The sequence below is a fragment of the Sus scrofa genome, chromosome 11 (genome assembly GCF_054392235.1).
Source record: "Sus scrofa isolate SSC_HxYL_T2T_F1_AM1 chromosome 11, Sscrofa_HxYL_maternal_Yorkshire_Landrace_v2.0, whole genome shotgun sequence".
In the NCBI taxonomy this organism is placed as follows: Eukaryota; Metazoa; Chordata; class Mammalia; order Artiodactyla; family Suidae; genus Sus; species Sus scrofa.
The window spans coordinates 27,013,517-27,031,280 of record NC_139393.1 but is presented as its reverse complement, the minus strand read 5'-3'; the positions used below and the strand labels follow the sequence as shown (position 1 = coordinate 27,031,280).

Sequence of the window (17,764 nt, the reverse complement as noted above, 5' to 3'; positions counted from 1 at the left end):
CCTTCCCTCCCGGGTTTGGCGGCGGCGGCAGCAGCGGCACCAGCACCACTTCTCCGCCAGGTGGCGCCGGCTCCGCGGGCATGAGGAGCAACGCGGCCTTGCACTACAAGGCCCGCCGGCTTCGATCCCAGTCCAAGACGACTGCCGTCAGCGGGCCGGCAGGCTGCGAGCACTGGTGGCGCTGCAAGGACAGCTCACCCGTGGCTGGATGCAGCGCTAGCGCCCCGGGGCCGCCGTCGCTGCGGAGGAGGATGTAAGTCCGCTCGGAGTTAAGGCTTTTCGTCAGGGTCTCTTGCCTACACTCAGGTCAGCAGTTATCCCAGCGGCGCATCCCGGGGCAGAGGAAGCTGGGCTGAGCCACCGACGAGTGGAGGGGTCACCCGCCGAGGCGCGTGGTCGTTCTGGTCCTCCGCATGCAGCCGCACCAAGGCCTGGCTCCTGGAGCGGCGGAGAGCAGCTCTCGAGCGCCTCCAGCCACAGCCAAAGTTCCTGGAAGTCAAAGCATCGACGTGCAAGCAGCTTCCCAGGGAGGGATCCACCGAGACCGCGCGAACCTCGTAGGCTTCCAGCTGTGGGTAGGTGACCTCGCCGAGGCGACCCAGGTCTGGATCCCTGGCACCCACCGTGGCCTAGTAGGTGGTCTCGCGTACCGAAGCCACGGAAATAGCGACGTATTGTCATTGTTGACGTTCACACGCTCACGCTCGGAGTAGGGCCGCACAAGGAGTAGCGGGGGCGCGCCACAGTCCTCGGCCAGCAGCGTCAGGTTGAATTCCGCGATGCGCTCTAGGTCCAGGGACGCGTCGGTCAGCACTAGGTAGCTGCCCGCTTAGGCCGGTTGCAGGTGGAAGTGCTTGTGACCAGAGAGGGCACAGCGCACCTGCCGTTGGCGCCCGAGTCCCTCTCCTATGTGATGACCAGCGCCACCAGGCTCTCATGCGCCGCCCCCTCGGGTACCAGCGAGATGGCTCTGGCCTCTGGCGATCCGGGTCCCGCGGACGAGGTCGCGTCCGCCCTCCTGCCCCCACAAGAGCAGCGGAGGCAGCAGCGAGGGGCCATGCAGCAGGCGCTCCTGGAGCGGCCAGCGGTGTGATGGCGATGTCCTGAGTCATTGACGTCATGGGATGCGCACGATGTCCTTGCAGGTGGCGGAGCGGGGCCCGGGGCCGCGGTCCTGCGCCTTCACGTCCAGTTTCATAAGTGTTCTGGTGCTCGTAGTCCACAAGCCCAACCAGGCCCGAGTGCAGGTCGAAGCGAAAAAGGCGGAGCCCTCAACTGGGGTGCAGGCGCCAAAAGCAAACCCCACGTCGCCGTTGGGGCCCTCGTCGGGGTCCGCTGCGTCCTAGTCGAGAAGTAGCGAGGCCATGGGCGTGTCCTCTATCAGCTCCACCTCGGCCACCGCGCCCTGCGGGGATGGCTGGACAGTGGTTGTTGGCATCCAGCACGCGCACGCTGAGGGCATCTGTGGGGGAGCGCAGCATGAGGCCTAAGTCCTGGGCCACCAGCTCCAGGCTGTAGACTGCCTGGCTCTCGCGGCCCGGCTCCTGCAGCATCACCAGGTGGATACACTGGAAGCGGTACATGCGCGTTTGCAGCTCCACGCGGAAGGGGCTGTGCGGCTCTGCCAGGCGCACGCTCTGCAACCCACTGGCTCCCATGTCCACCTGCACCTCCAAGAGGATGCGCATGCCCACAGCCGTGCCTTCAGACACCCAGGATCTGGGCCTGGCGGAAGCGCGGAGTGTGAAACTTGACCTCCTTCACCTCCACCTCCAGACACACCAGCCGGAACTGCTCCTGCGAGAAGCTGGCCAAGTCCAAGGCCAGCATGCACTTCGAGGCCGGTTTGCACAGCTGCCCGTTGCCCTCGTGCAGTGCACCGGAATCGGCGAACTGCTGAACTTCATCAGGTGGAACTAGCCTGGCATTTCGCGCTGGGAATTAAACAGAACAGAACCGTGGTCAGGCAGAACACCGATGATGGTGCCAAGGGGCTTCTTCCTCATAGGTAGGGAAATTGACAGCTTCGGTGAAAGACCCTGACACCAGTAGCGGCCGCAGAAGCAGCAGGGACTCCAGTGCAGCCCTGTGTAAAGTGTCAGCGGGACATCTGAGCCTCCAGGGAGACATTTTTGTGCATCAAGGCGGAAGAGGGGGGGGATCTATCTGAATCTCTGCCCTCAGACTTAGAGCCTTCTCAAGGCCTCCTGAATGCATAGCCACGAGCCACTTGCCCTCTTGAATACTTCTGATCACTAAACCCTCTCTGCTGTGTAATGGCTTTTCTCTGCCACGGGCCCAGGCATGCTTCTTCCAAATGCCACTGGGGGGGTTACGGAGAGAAGACCAAGCAAATAAGCATCCATCCGGGCCAGTCTGCCATCTCCCAGCCTCTGGGTCACATTGCTGCCTTAGAAAAGAGCTGGAAGAGGGGACTGGAGAGCTGAACTGTGGCCAAGGGCAGGGCCGGGGGTGGGGGTGGGGGGGTTCATTAAGGTCCCTACCGACGTTTCCACTATAAAAAGGCACCCTGCTTGCTTTGCTCGTGTGCCTGATTCTCACTTTGAGATTAGAGCAGGGCCTCTGCAGCTGCTTTATTCCTTCCTGAGCACAGAGAGGCCCTCGAACAGAGGCCCAATAGAGTTCCTGCGCTCCCATTTTGAAACAAATACATCTATGCATCGCTTGCCACCCACGGTTATCCATCTGCATTGGATTATCATTCCTTGTATTAAAAGATTCTGGGAGAACAGCCTCTCCGAACAGAGTCAGGCACTGTCTAATCAGAGCAGCTCTGTTTTCCAAAAGTCATCATTTCTGAATAGCTTCTCCGAAGCAAGGAAACCATTACTGATGAAATTTCAGCCCCTCCGTCTCCTTTTATGTCAGCAATTACTTATTCGTGAAGACTCCAGTGTCAGTCAGGGAGGCTTGTCAAGCACAATCCACGGGAAGGGATAGTTAAGGGTAAGAAAAAGATATAGGGAAATATATTGCAGTCGGTCTTGTTAGCAAATTGCTACAGACCCAATTATTTGTAAAAAGCCCTTGGCTGGAGAAAACCACGGGTGGCCTGATGGGCTGAAGGCTAAAAGACACATGAAACCATCTGTCTAAATCACAATAAATAGCCCTATGTTAAGTTCTCTTTATGTGTGACGTGTTCCAGATGCTAAACAGTCCCATGTGTTAATGATGACGTTATTGCCCGTGCCATGGAGTTGGCATCGAGGCAGAGGGTTCTATAACCAGTTATCTTGAATAAAATCTGTGAGCAGGCTGAGTTATTGATATGCCCAGACTAGTCTCAGCTCCTCCATGATCTGAAATATTATTGATTCCTGCAGAGACATGTCAGTCAATGACTATGTTTTTTTTTTTTTTTCCTTTCACTCTTAAGAGGGAGTCGCACTTATTGTAGCACCAGGATCTGTGAACCCAGTTCTGAAACAGCCACCTTGGATGAGATAATTAATTTCCAGGGGGTTTAATTTCATGGAGCATTTGGCAATGACTCGAATTATAAGTACCAGTAACCAAGAGAGAGGTACAGCAGGGAGCATGGCTTGATTCTGGTCGGGAACTCTGAGATCCTGTAGAGAGAGAAAGCTTCATTTTGTTTACTTTCGATGTCTTAATTTTGCCCAACGAGGCATTCATCTAAGAAGGAAGCAACTCCACTTGAGTTTAGTGAGACGAGATTCCTTGTAAGCCAGTATCCTCAATGGTATAAAGACAGTTTGCTTGCTTTCCTAGCACTGGGCATCCCAAGGAAGCAGCAGGTTATTCAGCCTTTGGGTCTCAGGGAAAACAAGAGAATCAGATCCCTTTACCTGGCTTCTGAACTCCTAGATGCCCCTCAACTGAAGACCTAAAACGGAGTCAGCCAATGCCTTTTAAAAGGCACCTGTGTCCATGCACATTAGCCAGGAGGGGGACCCATTTAACCACGGTCCAAGTCTCAGCCCTTCCTCCTCTCCCTCATCGCACACAGTGCCTGCCTCTTGCCAGTCGTCAGCATTATTGTTGCCATGCATGATCAGAAAAACCCGCTCAGCATCCTGAAAATGAAGAATAGTCCCCGACTCTATCTACCGCACATCAAGAGACCCAGAGAAAATATTTTAAAAGCCAGGCAATCATATGCATTACCTCCACCGTGCTAAACATCTGGCTACTTAATGTTTGAAAACATCCAGCTATGATGCTTAAAGGCTTGATTGCATTTTCCCCACTTCTCCTCCAGCTGTTTGGCAGCAAGGAGACCATCTCTGATAAAGAATGTGCTGTATTGTCAGTGATTCGTTATTAGCATTAGCTTTGTTTCCTAGCAAACCATCACCGTATTGAAAGACGGCTTTCTGAAGGAAGGACAGCTGGAGTTTCAAGAAAGGAACATTTTCCGAGGCAAAAATCAGTTTTGTGCCAGTTGAGTGACAGGCTGAATAATATAGAAACTGTAAGATCTGTCCCCCTAGAGAGGTGTCATCAGGAAGCCGTGTTTACAACCTTGAGCCCCTGGTGCTCTCATGTTCCATCCTGTTGGCTCTGTTAGAAAAAAAAAAGGATCTGTCTCGGTATCAAAAGCTTGTGGCAGAAATGTGCTTTAGGTGGCTTGTTTTCCCATTTGCCAACTTAGTGCCAAACTCTATGTCCATAAAATGTAGTTTTCATCCCTGTGGGGGTCATTGGGTCCTCTGGCTCAGTTCGGCTTTAAAGGGGATGGCGGGAGGGAAGATGGGGATGAATCCCCTACCATGTTAACTTTGCTCCCTAAAACAAAAGCATGGGACGTGCTAATGTTCTCCCTAAATACTAGGAAACCAAATCTGTAAAACAGGAGTTGCATTCCAAGCATTTTCATAAGATTTTCTCTTTTGCCGAACAAGTCACACCGTTGGGTCCCTTTACCCACGAAAGCGCCCTGTAGGTAAACTAAGGTCACGTTCACTATAACTATGGAGAAAAATGGTCCCAAATTCAGAATAGTGCCTGCCTGCACTTTTGCATGTGTCCCCCTTTCCTATTGCATAAAACTAATAACATATATTTAGGGGGAACCGGAGCCACTAGAAAGTCCCTAAGGTGACTATTTGACTAGATGATGGTGTCCACGGTTCAGAGTAAGCGCCAACCTTTATAGAACCTTCAACTGATGTTTCTCTGGCCCAGAAACAGGTTTTGTGCCATTTAGAACAAATTACTCTATGTACTATACTGAAACCCATTTTCATTTCTCAACTGAGCAAACATTCTAGAGACGAACGAGCAAAATATTATCAAGTGCAATGTTGCTGTCTTCAAGGCGCAAGTTCTAGAAATTGAAGCTATTAAGACTGAAAGAAAACAAATCAACCTAACAGCTGTTTTTTTTTCCTTTTTAAAAAATCTCCCTTAAAAAAAAAAAAAAAAAAAAAACTGAAGTCATTCTTCAGCAGTATAAGCCCCCAAATTGAGAGTAACTGGTTTAAGTAATCTCACAAGAAGGGGCATTATCTCCCATTCCTGTTACCCCAGTGCATAATCAGCCTGTTATGAGGTCCTGACTGTTGCAGTCATTTATAAGAAAAGTTATCAGCAGATTGCTGGTCCTTTTTGTAAAATGATTTCAGGGAACATAATTCAGCCCTTGAAGTCAGCCAAAATACTGTCTACAGGCATAGCCCAGAAACAAATGATATTTAGCAACTGCTTTAGTACCTTGACCTAGAGAAAAATCACGGAGAACCGCTCTTGAGTATCGACACTAATCACAAAGCCCCCTTAACATAAAACAAGGATGCAGGTGACATAATCTTCACTTAGGATAACTTTTCCCATAGGATCATTATCATAATAAGGATATTATCAAAACTATGTCGTCGTAAAATACCGCATAAAACTAGTTTTTAAACTGCTGAATTTATTAGCTGTAAGAAGGAAATTTAATCAATGGGTAATGAAAATATTTTATCTTCTTGGTTAAGGGATACCTCAAACTCCAAATGAGCCAGAGAAATTGACTTTGGCATCTAACTTTGGTTACGGTTCAAGGACCATACTTTGTCCTTATCACCCTAAACAGGAAGGAAGATTGCCTTCCACTCAAGAATGGTGCAAAGCAAGAGAAGAATAAAAGAATGTGGACGGAGAAGCCACTTTTCATCTGTGCCGTATTTTCTCTTCATCTCTCTTTCTCCTACCTGGACCTCTCAGTTCCTACTCTGTGCTAAAATTTGTGACCACCATTAATCAGAGCATTTCAGGACCCTTTATCGGCACATCATGCACTGGTTGCCAAAACTCGGCCTCCGTCCTCTGGTGTCAAAAGAAATGCTGAGATAGAGTTTTAGGGAAAAGAGAAAAAAATAGCCTTCTTGCTTTGCCAGGCAAAGGAAGCCACAGCAGGCTAATGCCCTAAAGACTGGGCCTTTTCTTTGGGAGTGAATAGGAAGTGGTTTTATAGTTTAGGAGTAGGAAATAGGACCTCAGGGAATTCCCATCATGGTGCAGCAGAAATGAATCCAACTAGGAACCCTGAGGTTGAAGGTTCGATCCCTGGCCTTGCTCAGTAGGTTAAGGATCTGGTGTGGCTGTGGCTGTGGGGTAAGCTGGCAGCTATAGCTCCAACTGGGTCTGGGAACTTCCATATGCCATGGGTGCAGCCCTGAAAATAAAAAAAGAAAAGAAAGTAGGACCTCAGATAAGGATCAGGATAGTTGCAAGTTTTCATTCATCTTCAAAGCTGGTGTTTAGTGGTGCCAGGACTGGTTCTGGTGATCCTCCTCTCTGGCTTTCATTTGTTGGGAGTTTTAGTTCAGCAGAAGAGCTCGAAGACATTGTTATGTATATTCCTTGAGGAGGAACCAGAACTCTGCCCCAAGGCTGCACTATTGTTGCTTGACTGTTCCTCCCTGGTCTCTGCATCCCCTCCTGTTCTCTGATGAGCTGCTGTTTGAACCTGACCTTTGGAGCTCAGGGAAGGTCATGGAGGCTGAAGGAAGCCTATTCCCTACAGGCAAGAAATGGGGGAGAAAGGCTTTTGTGCCCAGGAGCCCCACCCCGTCCTGCTCAGTTTCATATTGGTGACACAAGAAAGCGCACAGCCTTGCAGAAGAGAATACCTAAACATGAAAACAAAAACCCAACAAACAAAAACCCATCAATGTTCAGAGAAGACCCAGTGCCAAACGCCATGGAGAAAGGCATATCGAGTGCAAACAGGAAGTGATCTCAGACTTTACAGGTAAAATCACCTGTCAACCAGAACTACTGGAGATGGGCAGAACCCAGAAGTGATGTTTATAAGCTGTGGAGAAAGGTAGGCACAGAGCTTTTACGAGGACTGAGGAAACCAGTTGGTTGGCTTGAGGACAAGCTTGTGTGAGTAGAATGGATGAGGAGACCCTCGATGCCAAATTAAAGAGTTTAGACCCTTTTAAGGCAGGAGTGAGAAAGCATTGAAGTTTGTGGCTGGTGAAAGGGGTTATTGAATGTATTTTATTACAGTTGTTCCCCCCACCTTATCAAAGAGGAATATGTTCCAAGACTCTCAGTGGATGCCTGAAACCACAGATTGTACTGAACCCAACTATATGCTATGTTTTTTTCATCTATTTATCTACCTGGCTATCTGATAAAATTTGATTTATAAATTAGACACTGTGAAAGATTAACAATAAAAACTAATAATAAATTAGAACTATTAGGGAGTTCCCGTCGTGGCTCAGTGGTAACGAACCCAACTGGTATCCATGAAGACACAGGCTTGATCCCTCACCTCGCTCAGTGGGTTAAAGATCCAGAGTTGCCATGAGCTGTGCTGTAGGTCACAGATGTGGCTCAGATGTTGCTGTGGCTGTGGCGTAGGCCAGCAGCTGCAGCTCTGATTCAACTCCTACCCTGGGAACTTCCGTATGCTATGGGTGCAGCCCTAAAAAGACCAAAAAAAAAAAAATAGAATTATTATAACAATAGACTGTAATGAAAGTTATATGAGTGTGGTCTCGCTCAGTCACTTCTCTCTCTCTTTCAAAATGTCTTATTGTATAAATTTAATGCTTTTTCTGTCTTAACTAAACCCTTCTCAGTCAATGTGGCCATAGCTTTTGCAGTTTGAGATGAAACAGTACAACTGGCTCAGATCTCTTTTTCCTTCTACACAACCCCGTGGATAGAAAATTCATTCATACCTTAGCTCTTAGCACCCTCAGCCTACAACTTCTTTCTTTCCTTATTAAGTGGCACAACTTTCATCTTTTCACTTAAAGGAAGCCTTTTGTGGCTTCTTTTTCACATATTCTATTTGCTAACATCCCTACTCTGGCACGTTGGGGCCATTATTAAGTAAAATAAAAGTCAGAGTTCCCGTATTGGCTCAGCCGGTTGAGGACCCATCCTTGTCCCTGTGAGGATCCTGGTTCAATCCCTAGCCCTGCTCAGTGGGTTAAGGATCTGGCATTGCCATGAGCTGCAGTGTAGGTCAAAGATGCTACTCAGATCCAAGTTGCTGTGGCTGTAGCGTAAGCCAGCAGATGCAGCTCCTCTTGGACCCCTAGCCAGGGAACAGGTGTGGCCATTACAAAAAAAAAAAAAAAAAAGTAAAATAAGAGTGACTTGAATACAACTGTGATACTGACAGTCTGAGAACCAAGATGCCTTCTAGGGGACCAAGGGACAGGATACACTGGACAAAGGGGTGATTCTTGTCTTGGTGGAATGGAACAGGACCAGCCCACGATTTCATTGCCCTATTCAGAACTGCAAGTGATTTTTTAGGAATTGTTTCTTTCTGCAATTATCTCTTTAATAGTTTTAGACCTAGTTGACCACAGGTCACTGACAGCAGGGAAAGCGAAACCAGACTGGGTTGGCCATCGTCTGATAAATAACATGGATGATTTCCTTTCCTGAACATCAGTGAAATCCTCAAAGAGGATTGGGTTGTATCGGAAGCCTTAAATCACCATCCAACACAACTGGCTTATCATACATATTTGCCAAATAAATCATCAAGGCAGTATGGTAATGGTTTACAACTTCTGCATACTTCAAAAAAAAAAAAAAGTGGGAAAAGCAAAAAGCCCAGTGTTCACCACTTTGTGGGAACTCGAAATATAACTGGTGCCTTTGTTACAGGCATTTGCATATCACATTGTGATTTATGTATTTAAAGGTATATTTCCTACCCTATTATTAGTCCTTTCTTTTTTTTTTTTTTTTTTTTTTCTTTTTAGGGCTGCACCTTCAACATATGGAAATTCCAGGGCTAGGGGTTGAATTAGAACTGCAGCTGCCAGCCTACCCCACAGCCACAGCAATGCAGGATCCGAGCTGCGTCTGCGACCTACCCCACAGCTCACAGCAGTGCCAGGATCCTTAACCCAATGAACAAGGCCAGGGATAGACCCTGAATCCTCATGGATACTAGTCAGATTCTTAACCCACTGAGCCAAAACAGAAACTCCCCATTATGAGTCCTTGAAAGTATTATTCATGTCTTTATCCAATTTGTATCCTGGTTCTTCACCTACCACATGAAAGGGGCTTGTGATTATTTTTATTTCTTTATTTTTTTTTTGTCTTTTTTGTCTTTTCTAGGGCTGCACCCAAGGCATATGGAGGTTCCCAGGTCTAATCGGAGCTGTAGCCGCCAGCCTACGCCACAGCCACAACAATGCCAGATCCCAGCTGCGTCTTCGACCTACACTACAGCTCATGGCAACGATGGATCCTTAACCCACTAAGCGAGGCCAGGGATCAAACCTGCAACCTCATGGTTCCTAGTTGGATTCAGTAAGCCAGGACGGGAACTCTCTCATAATTATTTTTAAATAGCTTGAGGGGCGCACCACCCAATGCAACTTCTGTGTAATTCTTGTCTTTTTTTTTTTTTTTTTTTTTTTTTTTTTTGTCTTTTCTAGGGCCGCTCCCACAGCATATGGAGGTTCCCAGGCTAGGGGTCCAATCAGAGCTGTAGCCACCAGCCTACACCAGAGCCACAGCAACCCTGGATCCGAGCCATGCCTGCGATCTACACCACAGCTCACAGCAATGCTGGATCCTTAACCCACTGAGCAAGGCCAGGGATTGAACCCGCCACCTCATGGTTCCTAGTCGGATTCGTTAACCACTGAGCCACGACGGGAACTCCATCTGTAATTCTTTTTTTTTCTTTTTTTTTTTTTCTTTTTTGTCTTTTGTCATTTTGTTGTTGTTGTTGCTGCTATTTCTTGGGCCGCTCCCACGGCATATGGAGGTTCCCAGGCTAGGGGTTGAATCGGAGCTGTAGCCACCGGCCTACGCCAGAGCCACAGCAACGTGGGATCCGAGCCGCGCCTGCAACCTACACCACAGCTCACGGCAAAGCCGGATTGTTAACCCACTGAGCAAGGGCAGGGACCGAACCCGCAACCTCATGGTTCCTAGTCGGATTCGTTAACCACTGCGCCACGACGGGAACTCCTCCATCTGTAATTCTTAGCACAGCACATCATCTGAATTTTAAACTAGAAAACTGGCTAAAGGGTCATAAGCTGAGTCTATGGAACTTACCCATGATGTGTGACTTCTATAGTAAGTGAGACTTATTGAATAATATGCAAGGTTGGGTGCAGCCACCTTAACAAAACTGGCTTCTTAAGTCAGTTTCTATGCTGACCTATCGGGGAACATTGGACATTCATGGTTTTTGCCTGCTCATCATCCAATTTTCTTTTGAGAAAGCACCTCTTCAGTAAATCCATCCATGTCCCTGTGAGTACGGTAGGATAGACGCCCCCACCCTTGGTGCTAGGATGGCCACATGACCCAAGCTAAGCCAACCTAAACTATCCCATCCTCCCAGCTACGGTGATTGAATCACACAGGTGCATGTTCCTCAGCTCAGGCCAATCAGGGCCAGTGGGCAACAGCCCCAGGATTGGAGCTACAACTTCTTAGTAATAATTGCTACACCTACAAAGAAAGGGCTCTTTTCTTTTCCTCTGGAGTTGCTGAATGAAGATAGAAGCTGGATGTGAGCTGCAAGGTCGGGAGTGCTTGCCTGAGTCTAAAATCACTATTTTCATAGGAAAGCTGAGATGCTCTGAGCACTTTGATCCAACCATGCCTGATCTCCCACCGAAATTTTCATTCAAGTGTAACAGCAAGTTCCCTTTTTATGTTCAAGACAAGTAGCAGTTGGATTTCTGTTATTTGTCTCCTAACAAATTCCCACACTGAGAAAGAAATTCTAAATAACAGACTCTAAAATGAGTGATTAGCTGAGAGAATCCAGGGAGCAGGTCCATAGAGACCTACCCATGTTTAAGTCAAGAGGTTGCCTGCTTTCTTTGTTATGGGTTTACACAGCCACTGGTGAACCATTACTCATATTTTGGGATCCACTCATGTGTCTATTAAAGCTGGAGGGTAGGGGGCAGGGATTGGAAGGGCTTAGCTACATTTATTTTTTAAAATGATAGTCTCCAGTTGAAGGTAGTCCTTCTGAGAGCAGAAAGGGAAGAAAATATAATATCACTTAAACAGCCCCTTTTCAGAGTTCCTGTCATGGCTCATCGGAAACGAATCTGACTAGTATCCATGAGGATGCAGGTTCCATCCCTGGCCTTGCTCAACCCCTAGGCTTGGAATCTCCATATGCCACAAGTGTGGGCCTGAAAAGACAAAAAAAAAAAAAAGTCCCTTTTCTGACTGAGGCCAAAAATCCAAGAAAGCTAAAAGGTGGCACTCTTGGTAGTCTTAGATGTTTAAAAAAAAAGGTAAAATTGTCTCTACCAAACTAAAGTTAGTTCAAAAAAAAATCAATGGCAAAACAGGAAGATAACATTGCAATCTCAGGAGTTCCCGTCATGGCTCAGCAGTGACCTAACGAATATCCATGAGGATGCGGGTTCAATCGCCGGCCTTGCTAACAGTGGGTTAAAGATCCAGTGTTGCCACGAGCTGTGGTGTAGGTCACAGAGGCAGCTCGGATCTGGTGTTGTAGCTGTGGCTGTGGCTGTGGCCAGCAGCTGCCTCTCTGATTCAACCCCTAACCTGGGAACTTCCATAGGAAGTGCGGCCCTGAAAAGATTAAACACACACACACACACACACACACAAAACCACCATTACAGTCTCACAGAGCTTCGAGAGCCCCGTCCCTCTCAGAGTCCCCTTAGGTCTGGAATATCCAAGCTAAGAAAAATTAAATTCACCTCATGGCAAAAAGCCATCCCTTGAGATGCAACTTGGGAGCAGAGGGGCATATATTAGCTGTGACTCCCACCCCAAGAAATCCTTCTGAATGACCCTGGAGAGGCCCAGGTAGAAGTCATTTAAGCTGAGGGCTAAGGGCAGGAGCAGAACATCCAGGGCTGTTGCTAGGAGATGGAAATCCCTGTGCCAAGAGTAAATTTGAGCACTGTCTCTGGCTTTGATTGCAGAGTTGATCCAATGCAAATGAATACTAAACAACTATCTAGCCAACAAGGGACTGAGATTCCTGAGCCCCCAATTAAAAAAAAAAAATGGCCTGTTTTATCTTGGAATATCATCCCTATTCCCAGCTCAGATGTGGTCGCAAAAGGTCAAAGGCTAGGAACGCTCATCCTTGTGACTGACTAGGTTCTGGGGAGGCCCAACTGGCCAACCTAGAAACACACATCTTGCTCATCTCAGGGAGGCCTCGCATCTTCTGGCAAATAAGATGCGCTTATGTACAATGGACAGTGGCCACTCTGTATGCTTTTCCTTTTTCCAGATGCGTTTTGGTTTTTGTTTTGTTTTTTTAAGGCCTCACCCACAGCGTATGGAGGTTCCCAGGCTAGGGGTCGAATCGGAGCTACGCCTGCTGGCCTCCACCACAGCCACAGCAACATGGGATCCGAGCCATGTCTGCGACCTACACCAGAGTTCATAGCAACACCGGATCCTCAACCCACCGAACGAGGCCAGGGATCGAACCCGCATCCTCATGGATCCTAGTTGGGTTTGTTAACCGCTGACCAAAGACGGAAGTTCCAAGTTTTGTTTTTTTTTTAATTGCAGTTATCTATTGGGGAATGTTAAGTTTATCAGATAAGTTGTCACGATCAGTTGTTATACCCAACCCTTGACCGAGAGCAGTGCAAATCTTTCCAAGATCTGACTCGTTACAAGACCCAGTCATTGTATCTTATATTGATCTTTAGTCTTCGTCAGGGATCTGATTAAGTCACCAGCTAGTGATTTATTTTAAATTAATTTTTCTGTAGGGTATGAGATGAAGGCCGAGGTTTATTTCTTTCTCATAAGTTTCCAGTACAACTTATTTCAACAATTTGTTGAAAAGATTATCCCCTCCGCATTGAATTATCTTGTTGCTTTTATCAAAATGAACACATGCGGGTCTATTTCTGAATCCCTTCTTTTGTTCCATTGATTATGTGTCTGCCCTCCTGACAATTCCTTAGTGTCTTGATTACTGCAGCATTTAGAGAAGGTCATGAAGCCAGAGAGTAAACGTCCTCCAATCTTGTTTTTCTTTTTCAGAATTGTTTCAATTGTTCTAGGTCCTGAGTGGGGGTTTTGGTCGGGTTTGGGCCACACCCACAGCATTCAGACATTACCTTGCCAGGGATAGAACCCTGGGTACTTAACGCACTGCACCGCAAGGGAACTCCTGTTCCAGGTTCTTTGCATTTCTGTGAAAGTGTTAGAATTGGCCTCTCGATTTCTACAAAAAACAGCCTCTGCAATTTTGGTTGGAATTACTTTAAATCTATGTTTCTATTAGGAGAAAATGAACATCTTAACTATATTGAGTCTGCCAATCCATAACACGATATATCCCTTTATTTAGAATTTTAAAAATTTCTCACAAGAATGTTGATTGTTTTCAGTACACAATTCTTTCATGTCTTTTGCTACATATATTTTAATGTGTTTTATGTCCTTGATACTACCCTGAATATTTTTAATTTTATTTTTATTTAATTGTTGTTAACATAGAAATGCAGTTAATTTTTTTTTACTTGGCTGTATCCTGAGAACATTAATAAGTCCATTTATGAAATTTAATTGAGTCTTCACTCTTTTTTTATGGACTTCTTAGGGTTTTCTTTTAATCATGTCTTATAAATAGAGACAATCTTACATCTTCCTTCTCGGTGTTTATCTTTTTATTCCTTTTTCTTGCATTATTTCACTGCTGAGAACCTCTAGTACAATATTAAAGGAAAGCAGAAAGTGTAAATATGCTTACCATATTCTCAGTCTTATAGTTATATTAAAAATATATAAATATATAAATATGAAATAAGTAGATATGTAAATATGAAATATGTTTGAAAGATATAGATATATTTCAAACTTTCTTTATCAAATGTGGAAACTTTTCTATTATTAATTTGCCAAGAGATTTTATCATATAGTGGATGCTGAATTTTGTGAAATGTTTTTTTCTGTATCTATTGTGATTATCATATGATTTTTCTTTATTTTGTGAGCATGGTGAATTACATATATTGGTTTTTAAATGTTAAACCAGCTTTGTTTTTCTCTAAGCAACCCCTTCCCCTCACCCCCCACCACGGTCACGATGTATTACTCTTCTTTTAGCTATTTCTTTTTCTTTTTTGGGGGAGGTATTTTTAGGGCCGCACTGGCAGCATATGGAGGTACCCAGGCCATGGGTCGAATCGGAGCAGTGACCACCAGCCTACACCACAGCAACTCAGGATCCAAGCCCCATCTGTGACCTACACCTCAGCTCATGGCAACACCAGATCCTTAACCCACTGAGCAAGGCCAGGGATCGAACTTGCATCCTCATGGATGCTAATCAGTTTTGTTTCCGGTGAGGCACATTGGGAACTCCCCTTCTTTCCAAGTATTTCTTTTCTTTTCTTTTCTTTTTTGTCTTTTTGCCATTTCTTGGGCCGCTCCTGCGGCATATGGAGGTTGCCAGGCTAGGGGTGGAATCAGAGCTACAGCTGCCGGCCTACGCCAGAGCCACAGCAATGCGGGATCCAAGCTGCATCTGTGACCTACACCTCAGTTCATGGCAATGCCGGATCCTTACCCCACTGAGTGAGGCCAGGATAGAACCTGCGCCCTCATAGATGCTAGTCAGATTCATTTCCGCTGAGCCACAGCAGGAACTCCACATATATATACATTCTTTTTCTCGTACTATCTTCCATCATGTTCTACCCCAAGAGATTGGATATAGTAGAAGCTCACTGCTTAATCCTTTTTATTATATTATATTTTATTTTATTTATTTTATTTTGTCTTTTTGCCTTTTCTTGAGTCGCTCCTGCAACATATGGAGATTCCCAGGCTAGGGGTCTAATCGGAGCTGTAGCCACCGGCCTACACCACAGCCACAGCAACACGGGATCCGAGCTGCTTCTGCCACCAACACCACAGCTCGCGGCAATGCCGGATCCTTAACCCACTGAGCAAGGCCAGGGATCGAACCTGCAACCTCATGGTTCCTAGTCGGATTCGTTAACCACTGCGCCACGACGGGAATGTCTGCTTAATCCTTTTAAAATGTAATTGTTTTCATCTACCAACCTGTAACTCCCCATCCATCTCACTCCCTCACCACCTCGCCCCCAGCCACTGCAAGGCTGTTCTTTATGTTTGTTGGGTCTGTTCCTGTTTTGAAGATAGGTTCATTTGTGCCATATTTTACAGTCCCCATATAAGTGATATTATATGGTATTTGTCCTTTTTCTGACTTACCTCGCTTAGAATGAGAATCTCTAGATGCATCCATGTTGCTGCAAATGCCAGCCACATATTTAAATGGAAGATTTCCTAATGATCAAGAGAAGATAGAAGATATTTGGAATATCCTAGTTTTTACTGTTTATAGACTTTAGTAGGAATACGTCATCGCAGCAGCTCCACCTCACGGTTTAGGGGTGGGTGGGAATGCAGAAGCAGTGTTATGATAAGTATAGGTGCAAAAACCTGCTTCTGAATATCTCTCACCCATTAATTATTTCAGCCAAAGCATCCCTAAGTCCTTATTCCACCAATCAGCCGTGACACCAAAGAATGCTGCAGTTCCCTTATTGCTATAACATGGCAGGCATCCTCACATGTTTTTATTCTGATTTAGTTACCAATTATTGTATAACCTAGCACCACTTCAGTCCCAGCATGTTAGGACCTGGGATGTTTTTATCCCCAAAGCAATCATTCAAAGCAGGTTTGAAATGTCCTCTGCAAGAAGAATCAAAGTGTGCTCTGTAATAGGCTACAGGGCAGGACCCTGAAAATAGGACTATGTTTTGCATCTTATAAAATCTAGCTGAGGAGTTCCCATCGTGGCTCAGTCTGACTAGGATCCATGAGGTTGTGGGTTTGATCCCTAGCCTCGCTCAGTGGGTTAAGGATCTAGTGTTGCTATGAGCTGCGGTGTAAGTCACATACGAGGGTCGGGTCCCACGTTGCTGTGGCTGTGGCATAGGCTGGCAGCTGTAACTCCAATTCAACCCCTAGCCTGGGAACTTTCATGCGCCTTGGGTGCAGCCCTCAAGAGCAAAAAATAAAAAAATAAAAATAAAAAAAATAAAATCCATGTGAGTCTTTCAGAATAAACAGAGAAGCGCAGAAGAGGAAAAGGTCAAAAACCTGGGACAGTTGGGAGCCACCGAGTCTTCCAAGATCATAGGATTTCATGTGGTCTCGCCTACTTGGGAATCCTACAGTGACAGAGGCATAAAAACTCTGAACAACTGCAAATCACTAATAAGTCTGCACAAGAAAACATTGGAAATCTATATTCATCTTTATCAAGCTAAGGGTGTGCTAATGGGGAAATATAAACAGCACATGGAGAAAGATGCGTAAGAAAGGTACTAACGCACCAATTCAAACTCTTGTCAGAGGCCTCTTTACAGCTCCTGACAGCAGGAAGCCAATTACTTGGGAAAGAATGAAGTTTGTTTTATGAGCACAATTTTACAAACGCAGCCCCTTCATCCCAACATCAAGGAAGAATTTTGCATTTCCAATAGCAGCCAGCAGTGCTTTGCAGCTGATGGGCTGCTAGTTTGCCTTGGAGGTTAAAGCCATGGGAGGAATCCACAGCTCCTTAACTCCCTAATTTAGCTCTGGGTGATTAATCTGTGACACTTAATTTGTGATGACCTGCAACAGAAAACTGGGGTCCTCAGAGCCCAGTAACTAATGCCGCAGTGTAACTTTTGGCCTCAAGAGCCTCTAAAGGTCTCTAATGTGACAAGTCTTTAATGCTTTTGGCATGGGAAGCCTGCGATCTTCATCAGAGGGGTAGGGAAGAGAAACACGCCGCATCATTTTCCGATTCCTAACTTGCGGACATAACTATTATTATTTCATCATGTCCTATTCCTTAAGAAGAAACAACTTCTGCAGAGTTTGCACATAAGAAAATGTTTTCATTAAAAGACCATCTTTGCCCTTATCCTGAACACAAAAACATCTAATTTGTCTCACTTGTTTATGTAGCCCTTTCCTTCATATTTGAGCAAACAGATAGCAAGATTCTTAATTACTCTGCACAGTAGGCTTGGTTAAATAATGGTGTGAAGTGCTTCTCTCTGCTCCTCAACATCTGCCAGATTTTTTCCAGGGAAGAGTAACATTTTACATAAACGAGAAAAGGAAAGGGCTGCTCGACAGATCTTTGGCAGATTGAAATATCACTTCTCTGCCTGGGCCCGGGGTTGGATGTTTCTAATATTATTATCATTGTTGTCCCCCCAAAACCACCCTCCGTTGGCCATTTGACCTGTAAGAGTCATGCAGACTACAAAACAGA

At 45.9% G+C, this 17,764-nt stretch overlaps 1 pseudogene; it reads right to left on the bottom strand.

Moving 5' to 3' along the window:
• Positions 1 to 314: 314 nt before the first annotated feature.
• LOC100515161 (protocadherin-8 pseudogene) lies at positions 315 to 1,907 on the bottom strand (annotated as a pseudogene).
• Positions 1,908 to 17,764: the final 15,857 nt, after the last annotated feature.